The 12,181-nt window shown below is 38.9% G+C and overlaps 1 pseudogene across 1 annotated transcript in view; it reads left to right on the top strand.

The window, feature by feature from the left end:
- The window catches only part of LOC307057632 (AP-3 complex subunit sigma-2-like), a 34,237-nt pseudogene extending 27,853 nt beyond the window's left edge, over window positions 1-6,384 (top strand). The window contains exon 2 of the transcript in view: window positions 5,777-6,384. The product of the transcript in view is annotated as an AP-3 complex subunit sigma-2-like (transcript). The remainder of the gene's footprint in view (window positions 1-5,776) is intronic.
- The last annotated feature ends 5,797 nt before the right edge of the window (window positions 6,385-12,181 follow it).

Raw genomic sequence — 12,181 nt, 5'->3', positions numbered from 1 at the left:
CCAGTGACTAAGGTTGGTTCAGTGTGTTGTGTAGGTTTCCTGGTAGAGGGGACTAGTGCCTGTTTTCTGGTGGATGAGGCTGGATCTTGTGTTTCTCGTGGGCACGTCCACACCTGGCGGTGTGTTTTAGGGGGTCTGTGGCATTATTATGGTTTTAGGCAGCCTCTGTGCTAATGGATGGGTTTGTGTTCCTGTCTTGCTAGTTGTTTGGCATTGGGTGTCCTTCACTGTAGCTTCCTGGTCATTGAGTGGAGCTGGGTTTTGGCATTGAGATGGACGTCTCTCGGAGTTTTTCACCGTTTGATATTACATGGAATTGGGAGGTCTCTTGTGTACCAGTGTCCTGAACTTGGCTCTCCCACCTCAGTGGCACAGGCCTGATGCCTGGCTGGAGCACCAAGAGCCTGTCCTCCACATGGCTCTGAATCCAAGGGAGAAAAAACAGAAAGAAAGAAAAAAGAAGATAAAATAAAATAAAGTAAAATAAAATAGTTATTAAAATAAAAAATAATTATTAAGAAAAAAATATTTTTATGTATAAAAAATACAAAAACGGACAGACAGAACCATAGGACAAATGGTAAAAGCAAAGCTATACAGACAAAATCACACACAGAAACATACACATACACACTCACAAAAAGAGAAAAAGGAAAAAAATATATATATATCGTTGCTCCCAATGTCCATCTCCTCAATTTGGATCATTCGTTGTCTATTCAGGTACTCCAGAGATGCAGGGTACATCAAGTTGTTTGTGGAGATTTAATCTGCTGCTCCTGAGGCTGCTGGGAGAGATTTCCCTTTCTCTTCTTTGTTCGTACTACTCCCGGGGTTCAGCCTTGGATTTGGCCCCACCTCTGCTTGTGGGTTGTGTAAGGGCATCTGTTCTTTGCTCAGACAGAATGGGGCTAAAGGAGCAGCTGATTCAGGGCTCTGGCTCCCTCAGGCCGGGGGGAGGGAGGGGTACAGAATTCGGGGAGAGCGTGCGGCGGCAGAGGCTGGCATGACGTTGCACCAGCCTGAGGCACGCCATGCGTTCTCCTGGGGATTTGTCCCTGGATCACAGGACCCTGGAAATGGTGGGCTGCACAGGCTCCTAGGAGGGGCATTGTGGAGAGTGACCTGTGGTTTCACACAGGTTTCTTGGTGACTGAAGCAGCAGCCTTAGTGTCCCATGCCCATCTCTGGGGTCTGCACTGATAGCCGCAGCCTGTGCCTGTCTCTGGAGCTCCTTTAAGTGGAGCTCTTAATCCCCTTTCGCGCACCAGGAAACAAAGAGGCAAGAAAATGTCTCTTGCCTCTTCAGCAGGTCCAGACCTTTTCCCGGACTCCCTCCCGGCTAGCTCTGGTGCACTAGCCCCTTCAGGCTGTGTTCATGCCACCAACCCCAGTCCTCTCCCTGTGATCCGACCAAAGCCCAAGTCTCAGCTCCCAGCCCCCACCCATCTCAGCGGGTGAGCAGACAAGCCTCTCAAGCTGGTGAGTGCTGGTTGGCACCGACCCTCTGTGAGGGAATCTCTCCAATTTGCCCTCCGCACCCCTGTGGCTGTGCTCTCCTCCATGGCTCCGAAGCTCCCCCTTCCACCACCCGCAGTCTCTGCCCACGAAGGGGCTTCCTAGTGTGTGGAAACCTTTCCTCCTTCACAGCTCCCTCCCACTGGTGCAGGCCCCATCCCTATTCTTTTTTTTTTTTTTTTTTAAAGAAGGTGTGGGGGGTAGGAGTTAATTAATTAATTTATTTATTTTTGCTGTGTTGGGTCTTTGTTTCTATGTGAGGGCTTTCTCTAGTTGTGGCAAGTGGGGGCCACTCTTCATCGCAGTTGAGGGCCTCTCACTATCACAGCCTCTCTTGTTGTGGAGCACAGGTTCCAGACCTGCAGGCTCAGAAGTTGTGGCTCACGGGACTAGTTACTCTGCGGCATGTGGGATCCTCCTAGACCAGGGCTCGAACCCCTGTCCACTGCATTAGCAGGCAGATTCACAACCACTGCGCCACCAGGTAAGCCCCCGTCCCTATTCTTTTGTCTCTGCTTTTTCTTTTTTCTTTTGCCCCACCCAGGTACATGAGGAGTTTCTTGCCTTTTGGGAGGTCTGAGGTCTTCTGCCAGTGTTCAGTAGGTGTTCTGTAGTAGTTTTTCCACATGTAGATGTATTTCTGATGTATTTGTGGGGAGGAAGGTGACCTCCACGTCTTACTCTTCCGCCATCTTGAAGTTCCTACCCTCATAACTTTTAGATTTAAAGCAAACATCACAATGGAAGTGAGTAAATTTGACATATCGAAAGTTGGGCAATGCAGTTATATTTCACTAATAGGAAATTTAGAGCGATAATGCCTACTTTAAAAAGAGGACTGAACATTAATTATCCAAGACTAGGATAAATAAAGTTAGAAAAAAATCAACAAATCATACCTAAAAATAACAAAAGATAGAAAACAATGCAGAAATGAACAGGTGTTATTAAAATTGAAAATCAACCTATGATAGAGGTGATTAAGGCACCTTCTGCCTTAGTTCTTTGTAAAGACCAATACAATTGACAAATGCCTGGAACCTCTGGCAAGAATGATCAAGGAAGAGAGTAACTAATAAGTAACCAATATCATAAATGGGAAAATGTTACTAAATATATCTCTAATTTTAGAGAAATTTAGAAATATGGGGGTTATTATGAATGTTAGGTCAATAATTTTGGAAAACTAACTGTATACGTTCTAGAAAAATAAATTTACCAGAAGCTCACATAAGATAAAACATTAGAATTGTTGATATATATTTAATATTAAAATTAGTGACTTTCTGTAACTCTAGGCCCAGATTGGTTCACTGATGAATTCTAACAAATATTTAAGGAGGGACTAGCATCTCTCTTTATTTACAAAAGCTCTAATAATTAAATAAGAAGAGGAGAAAAGATATTTCTCAATTCTTTATGAAATCAACATCATTTTGATATCAAAACTTGACAAGTTCATGGTAATAAAAATACAAATCCGTCTTATTCATGAATGTAGAAGCAAAAATCCTAAACAAATATCATCCAATAAAACTCAGTGGTTTAAAGAGGCTGTTACATCAAGAACCAAGGAGGTAGTATTTTAGGAATTCCAGAATGGTTTTCTATTTGAAAATCCATCAATACAGTTCAGTATGTTAATATACTACTACTAATAAAAATGATATAATTATTTCAAAATACTCAGAAAAATAATTTGATATTATTCTGTACCCATTCATGAGCAATTATTGGAAACTAGGATTAGAGGATAACTTTATTAAGATGATAACTATACTTAGCACATTTAGAATAGATCACATATATCTGCGAATTTTAAAAACAAGTCTGCTTTATTCACATGGTACTCCATCTCCTTACAAAGCTGTATGTAATTTCCTTTTTGTTGGGAACCATGTTATAAAATTAATTTTATATTTGTCTTTGGCAAATACAAATACTGGGAAAATAGTACACAGTTAATTACAAAGTCAGTGCTTTTTCATCTCCTTACTTGGAATTCTGTTGATTCATATCTTTGTATTGCTAATTCCTTCTCTTTATTCTGATTTACTCAAAGATCATCTTTTCAGGTAGGAGTTCTCCAAGCATCTTGGCCAAAATGATTCCCTAAGGTATCTCTGAACAAGTATTCAGCTAAGTTACCAAGAATAAAATAATCACCTTACGTGATTACACATTCATACTTACATGTCACAATATTTTTTGAGTGCTTCTATGTGTCAAGTGTTCTTCTGCTTACCAAGGGTAGAGTAGTGATGAAAACTCAATCCCTGATCTGCTTTATTTTTGGAGGAGTGAGACAGTTAAAATAACAAATATTGAAACTTCAGAAAATGACAGACTCCTTGATAATAAATCACAGTAGCAGATATAAAACAAATTGTTGTAGTACTTTTCATCCTTGGGTTCCTCCTTTCAGTGGCCACCTAAGATTAATAATATATATTCGTAATTCAAGAAAATACATTGTGATAATCACTTTTGGTTTAAAGATACATGCTCCCAAAAAAACAGTGAAAGGAGATTATATACATATTTTTATTGTAATCCTTACAACTGAATTAAAAATAAAATCTATGTGTTTTGATCAACATTTTAAAATAATAGTACCACATACTGAGGACTTTCAAGTATACTTAAAACAATTTTAATGGATTATTTAGTAGAAGTTCTATATTAATAATATCACTTTTCCTGTCCTCTAACCTCCAGAATTTATCCTACAATTTGTAGAGCACATACTTCTTTTTTATAAAGCTCTTGTCATTTTGTAGTGGTGCATTGCTAATCAGACAATTATTCCATACTGGTAAAACATTACTTAAAGTATTTATTATAGCTCGTAGACTATTAAAGTTACCCAGTTATAAATTGCTTACATTACATAAGGTGTCATTTGCTACACAGTTCAAAACTACTTGTCCTTTCTCAAAGCAAGTGTTGCATAATTATAGTAAGTGACTGCAATTATAAAAACAGAACTTTCAAGAATGACATTTATTGACTTAATTGAAGTAAATGTTGATGAAATTTTTTTCCTCAAACATAAAATTAATAAAGACTGTCCTTTGTAGAAAATCTCAATCATGTACATTTTGTAATTTTTACCTCCTGTGTTCATTTACATATTCTTTTGTTCAATGAATACTTTTAGAATATTTAGTACATATAAGGAAATGTACACAAGAAAGTCAACAGAACCAGCACTATAAGGTAATGGGTGTTAATTAAACTGTCAAGCAAGTGGCATCTGTGGCTTTTTATCAGGAGTAGAAGTCTGAACACTTCTGTCCACTGCATTTTGATATCAGAGTTGCCAGAGAAAACACAATGCAGTCAAGCATTGGATGGAACAATGATTTACTCACCTAGAGATGAGGCAGAGCAAGATTAACTTCATTAGTGGGTGTCAGTACCCCATTGCCAGCAGGTCCCTCCCAGCAGTGGACACAGGAATCCCTCTTCTGCTACAGCAAAAAATCCTGTCCCCTCCTGGCAAGGGACAGATATAGTAGTGGGTTGGCCAGGTGCCATATGAGGCACATGCTTAAGCAAAACAAAGAAATACACATTGAGTCTGAACAGCAAAAGCTATTCCCACACAATGTGATAAATTCAGCACAAGCTGTGAGGTTTCTTCATCTCTTGGTAAACAAGTGTTCCTGCCTCAAGGCCCATTCTTATGTGGCCAAGTAGAAACCCAAAAACTGCATGTGATATTGCCTTTCCCAACAGAATTCCTGCTGAATTCATGCTCAGTGGGAGCCACCTAGGAGATTGGGCCACCGATATGCAATCTTAGCTTGACTTGGTAAATGCATGGTGGCTAAACTGAGAGAGACTACATTCTACGATAATCCATATTGGTCAGATAATATGGAATTCTACCTTATTTTTAACATCATATCTTAGAAGAGCATTACCGTAAGACTGTACATAGAGAAAAATATTCAGAACTGTAAGACTGGAAATTTTCATATAAGGCAGAGTTGAAGGAGTTGGGGATGTCCAGTGCTAGCCAAAGAAAAATAAAATGCATATTGAGGAAAGATAAAGGAAGTATAATTTGTGCTAAATTCCTCATAATAAGGGTGTGATTCTCAATAAGGTTCTAATTTACATAGTAATTTACATGTAAATACAAAATAAATTTACAATAATTAATAAAAATGTTTTAAAGAGAAACATAGAGTTAAAGTAGACAAAAAAAAGACTATAAGAGACATAAATGGGAGATGCTCTCTGGAAGTAGCCGGTGAAAGGATCATGGCGGGCAAAGGTGATTCAGGCAATTCTGGTTTTCAGTAACCACAGGAAGCCCCGGCTGGTCCGCTTCTACCAGCATTTCCCAGAAGAAATTCAACAGCAGATTATTTGAGAGACCTTCCATCTAGTTCTCAAGCGGGATGAAACATCTGTAACTTCTTGGAGGGTGGAAGTTTGATTGGTGGCTCTGACTACAAACTGATTTATCAGCATTATGCTACCCTCTATTTTGTATTTTGTGTGGATTCATCAGAGAGTGAACTTGGGATCTTGGACCTCATCCAGGTTTTTGTGGAGACTCTGGATATGTATTTCGAAAATGTTTGTGAATTGGATTTGACCTTCTATATGGATAAGGTGCACTACATTCTTCAGGAGGTGGTGGTGGGTGGGATGGTATTGGAAACAAACATGAATTAAATCGTGGCTCAGATTGAAGCTCAGAACAGGCTGGAGAAATCCAAGGGTGGCCTTTCAGCAGCGCCCGCCCGGGCCGTGTCTGCCGTGAAAAACATCAACCTTCCAGAGATGCCTCGGAATATCAACATTGGCGAGCTCAACATCAAGGTCCCCAACCTGTCCCAGTCTGTCTGAGGGTGGAAGACGGCTGAACTGAGTCCTTGGAACCAGCAAAGCTGAGCCAGTCCTGCAGCAAAACCTGCTCTGCGCCCTGGAGGAGTCCCGCCTCGGGCAGTGGCCCCTGCTGTCCTGAATCGGGAAGGAGTCCTGTGTCCACTGCCAGCCTGTGCTTGCATCTCACCTATGGAGCACATGCCTACTGGCTCTACTAGAGTTGGCACACCCAGAATCCTTTTGTATAGCCACGCTGTCTCATCACCACCTCCTGCGGCATACACTCCCCACTGCCACAGTCCTGGCTCTGCTCTCCCAGGTGTTTATGTGCAGGACACAATCCAAATCGTAAGCCTGTTGTTTGCCTGCCCTCCACATTTCTGCCAATAGAGAGGGCATACCCCCACAGCCAGAGGGGTCCCCCTCAAAGGGGAGAGGCCCTGTGTCTGTAGAAGGCAAAGCTGACAGCATGTGGAACATAGAATTATGACTCTTGCAAGTTTAAAATACATTCTCCTCCCCAGGAGCAGAGGGGTCAGTTATGAATGATGAGTCTCCTTTGTCCAGGAAACCCACTGCTGTCTACACCAGCTTCTGGAGCACGAGAGCCTGAGCTGGGGTCATGTGTTCTGGACCTGGCACAGGGGAAGGCTGGGGACATGAGCAGCCTGCTGGCTGAGACCGGTGGCAGTGCAGCATCTTCTCCCCAGTGTGCAGGGGGTCCCTGCCTGAGCTCACGCTGGGCACGCCCTGTTCCCCTCAGATGACAGTCCCCTAGAGGTAGCTGTGGAAACCTGTAAATGTTTACATGTGGTAAGAGCCTTTCTTCCTGTGGTTAACTTAGAGCTGAAGCTGCTGCTCGAAGCAGTGCCTCTTACTCCTGCGCTGCCTTGGGGCCAGGTCTCAGGTATGATGTTGAGCTGCCTTGAGATTAGGGAGCTCGCTGCTCCGTCATGGTAAAGCCTCACGGTCTGGGGACTTCTCCTGCCTGCTGGCCTGTGGCCCAAACTGTTTCCTCAGGCCTTCTGATGCTGTCGCAGAGCCCATCTGAGATGTTGCCTGGCAGGACCATGGTCAGGACCACGTCTTTTCCCTCTTTGAACAGTGCTTCCTGTGCTTGGTGCCCTTTGCTCCCTGTAGCCTCTTAACCTCAGTATTTTGGAACATCTCTGATAACCTCAGAGATGGGCAGTGTTGATCAGAATGTAGGCCCTCTTATGTTAGAAGAGGGAAATGTAGGTTAATATATCTATCTGATGTTAAAACCTCTGATATTCTTTTAAAGAATTTATTGTTTTTAACAGACATTTCAGGATATTCACATCTCTCTCACATTTGCTGAAAGTGATATAGGAACAAAGAAGGAAAATGATATTTATTTTGCACCTACTGTAAGGTGGCATGAGCTAGATCCTTCTACAATCCTTACAAGAGACATTGTTATCTCCATTTTGCAAGTCAAGAAAATAAGACTCAGAGAGGTCAAGTAACCTGCTTTAGGTCACAAGGGCTAAGAATTGAGACTTTCTGTCTGCCTAAATCCACAGTTCCTTTTCTTTTCACTGCTCAAATGGCTTCTCCCAATTTTATTTTCTTTCTTATGGATAAGGAAACCTCAAAAAGTTTGGGTAGCTTCTCAGAAACTGTGATAAAAACCAGCTTGGTAGCCAGTGACAGCATCAAAGAGTGTAAGCTGGGGGGTCCTCCACATGCCTCCATTGAACTGGTGAGGAAGCAGAAGCCCAGAGTGTTGTGTTGTGTTAAGAGTTGTATCAAGGGTCACAAAGCTAGAACCAAGTCATTTTTCTTTTTTTAAAAATTTTTATTGGAGCTTCCCTGGTGGCACAGTGGTTGAGAGTCCGCCTGCCGATGCAGGGGACACGGGTTCGTGCCCTGGTCCGGGAAGATCCCACATGCCGTGGAGCGGCTAGGCCCGTGAGCCACGGCCGCTGAGCCTGTGCGTCTGGAGCCTGTGTTCCACAACGGGAGAGGTCACAACAGTGAGAGGCCCGCATACCGAAAAAAAAAAAAAAAAAAAAAATTTATTAGAGTATAGTTGATTTACAATGTTGTGTTAGTTTCAGGTGTACAGTAAAGTGAATCAGTTATATGTATACATACCAAAACAAAAAAAGATATAAATGATGTATTTAATGAATAAATCCAAAAGACATATATTGAATTCACATCCTGAAAGAAGGAGTGAACTTTCTTTTCAAGGGCTCGTGGAACTTTATAAAACTTCAATAGATTAGAAGTTTTAATAACTGAATCTTTAACAGAAACCTGGAAAACAAGAACATCAGAAAAATGAACATTAAAAAACATAAACTATCCTAAATGATTATTTTGTGGCAAAAAAGAAAAATTGATCCTAACTTGCCATATACTTTGTAAATAATAATAAACATATCATAATTAAAACTTTGAAAATTAAGTAAAACAGCCCTCAGAGGGATATTTATAGCTGAAATATTTAGATTAGTAAAAGGAAATAATTTATTTAATTGAATTATCTAATCATTTAAAAGGGTTAGAAAAATGATCAACAAAACAAACCAAAGGACCTGAAGAAAGAACACAGTGAAGTTAAAAACAAATGTTAGTGAATTGAAAAACAATGATCACATTTTAAATATTATTGGTTTTTTGAAAATAAAAGACAGCTAAGCCTATTAAGAAAAAATAAGGAGGAAAGTGGTATTAAATTGTACATGAAAAAATAAACTCTAAACTCTGTAAAAAAAAGAACTAGAGAAAATTAAATAATTTATACCAAATGTAATTGTAAGAATGGACTCCAGAAATACTGGGGTAGTAAACTGACCAAATATTCTGGAAGAAAATTATGATGCCAGGTGCACAGAGCTCTGTGCCCCCATGTCAACCCCTTCAAATCTTTCAGAAATATAAAATGCTGCTACTACTTAAACTGTTTCAGCATTGAGAAGAGGGAAAATTACAAATCATTTTTACAAAGCACGTATTGTATCATTGTATCAAATTCCACAATAATATGCAAATGAAAAAATACCATACACTAACCTTACTTTTGAAAAATGTGAAAGTACTCGAAACACATTAAAAGGAAGAAATTATCATGTGAGATTGATTCTAGTAATAAAATGTAGAATTTATTATTCAAATTTTGCTATTTTCAGTTTATCAACAAGATTGATCAAAGGAGAAATGACATTAAAAATCTCTATAGATGCTTAGAAAGCAGTTGACAAAAAATAATATCCATTTCTATTAAAAAAGCTTTTTGGAATACATATGCACACACACACACGCACACACTGAAAGCCACAATTATGCTTAAATGTGAAATGCTAGGTCATTACTGTTAATGATGCCCAATATTGCCACTGTTTATGTACACTTTCTGGAAGAATTTGACAATGCAATTAGTTAAGAGAAACACATTATTGCTATAAACATTGGAAGGAAAGTATCTAACTTTGCAGATGATATGGATTTATACCTGGAAAACATGAGAAAGTCAGTTGAAAACCCCTTGAAAACAACAGAAGAATTCAATAAGGAAGCTATTTACAAGATTAAGATATAAAAAGCAATAGCTTCCTTAGATAAACATTTTAAAAATAACTGGTGTCCTCTCTGCAATTGGACCTGTTAAAGCAGAGATAAGTAACCAACTACCAACGATAATGTAGAAAGACCCCTCTGAATGGGAGTACAATTATTTTGGATGAATTCTAAACTTTTAGCCATGAGTTTAGGGAATCTGACCCTAGGAACAAAGGCTTTTGACCCTAGTGGCATAATTCCTATGATTCAGCTTCCTGTAGAACCTGCACCTATTCTGATAATTCTTGTATGTGCAATAATTTTTGTTGAATTCTTCATTCTGCACTCTGGTCTTGGTGCCTGAGTGTCTTCTTGGACATTGAACCTTGGCCCATTGCTCTAATCACCTGAATATACATATTTTAATTCCTGTCTCTCTGTTATTGAGCTGAACTTAGCTTGATCCTGACAAATAGACCATCCCAAATTGTGAGTTTTTTGATGGCATGGATTTTTGTCTTCATGTTAGATCTTCAGCATGTATTAAAAGGTCTGACACATAATGGGCATTAAGTGAATACTTATGAAAAGAATACATACAGTTGTCCCTCTGTATCTGAGGGGAATTCGTTCCAGGACCCCTCTGGATACCGAAATTCATGGATACTCAAGTCTCTTATGTAAAATGGCATAGTATTTGCATATTACCTATGCACATCCTCCTGTATGCTTTAAATCATCTCTATATTACTTATAATACCTAATACAATGCAAATGTTACATAAATAGTTGTAAATACAGTGCAAATGTAATGTAAATAATTGCCAGTGCACCTCAAATTTAAGTTTCGCTTTTTGAAGGTTTCTGGATTTTTTTTTTTAATATTTTTGCTGCACAGTGGTTTAAATTCATTGATGAGGAACCTGTGTATAATGGAGGGCCCATTGTACACTGATTTGCTACATAATTCAGATTCACAAATTTGTTTTTAAGATGAGGACTTTTCCCAGTTTCACTCTGCATAGCTACTTCCAGGCTTCTGTCCCAAATTTGTGGTTTGGGGCTTTGCTCCTATTCATCCTGTCCAAAATTCTTTCTTCTAACCTAGTGTTTCTTCACTGGGGATTCATACAAGCCCAGGAAGCCTAGATGAAGGATTCTGTTTTTCATTTCTTTTTTTTTTTTTTTACCACTACCCTAATTGTACTCAAAAACTTTTATTTATATGCATATATTACTAGTTTTATAATTCATAAATTTCACCCGTTACATTATCTCTCCTTTTCCTATGCTTTGCTTCATCTTGCTGATCACATACCAGTGCCTTCCAGTACTAAACCTCAAATTGGAAACTGACAATGCTGGTACTGTGTTTTATGATAATATATGTAGCATGATATCAATAATTTTTTAGTTGTATGAAGACTACATCTCCTGGGATGTTGTTCTTCATGGCACACTTTCTCCAAGAAACAGTGTAGCAATTATAAATGAATTTTATAAAATTTTCACGACATTAAATATATATTTTCTGCAAATAATAAATCCAATGATCTATTCTCCTTTTATTCTCCATGTGCTTGATCTTTACACATAGTGCTAGATCAAATATCAAAGGTAGGATAATATTCTCATGGTATTGCCCAAACAGAACCCACTTACTTATATTAAAAATTTTGTTATTTTTCTTTTTTAAAAATTAAAGACTTCTGTTTTTGGGGCAGTTTTAGGTCTACAGCAAAATTGAGAGGAAGGTGCAGATATTTCCCATATACCCCTTACTTCCACATGTGTATAGCTTATCCATTATCATCATGTCCTACCAGTTGTACATTTGTTACAATAGATGAACCTATCTTGACACATCATAATCATCTAAAGTCTGTAGTTTACATTAGGGCTCGCTTTTGGTGTTGTACATTTTAAGGGTGTGGGCAAATTTATAATATGTGTCCACCATTATAATATCATACAGAGAAGTTTAAAATTCTTTGTGCTCCACCTATTCATTTCTCCCTTTTCACTAATCCCTGGCAATCACTGATCTTTTTACTATCTCCATAGTTTTGCAGGATATCATATAGTTGGAATCATACAATATTTACCGTTTTTAGATTAGTTTCTTTCACTTAATAATATGTATTTAATGTATTTTCATGGCTTAGTAGACCATTTCTTTTTAGCACTGAATAACAGTCCATTGTCCACAGTTTATCCATTCACTTACTGAAGTACATCTTGGTTGTTTCCATGTTTTGTCAGTTATGGATAAGACTGATATATACAT

This window comes from Hyperoodon ampullatus (genome assembly GCF_949752795.1).
Source record: "Hyperoodon ampullatus genome assembly, chromosome: 1".
Classification (NCBI taxonomy): domain Eukaryota; kingdom Metazoa; phylum Chordata; class Mammalia; order Artiodactyla; family Ziphiidae; genus Hyperoodon; species Hyperoodon ampullatus.
This window is presented reverse-complemented; position numbering and strand designations above follow the sequence as displayed.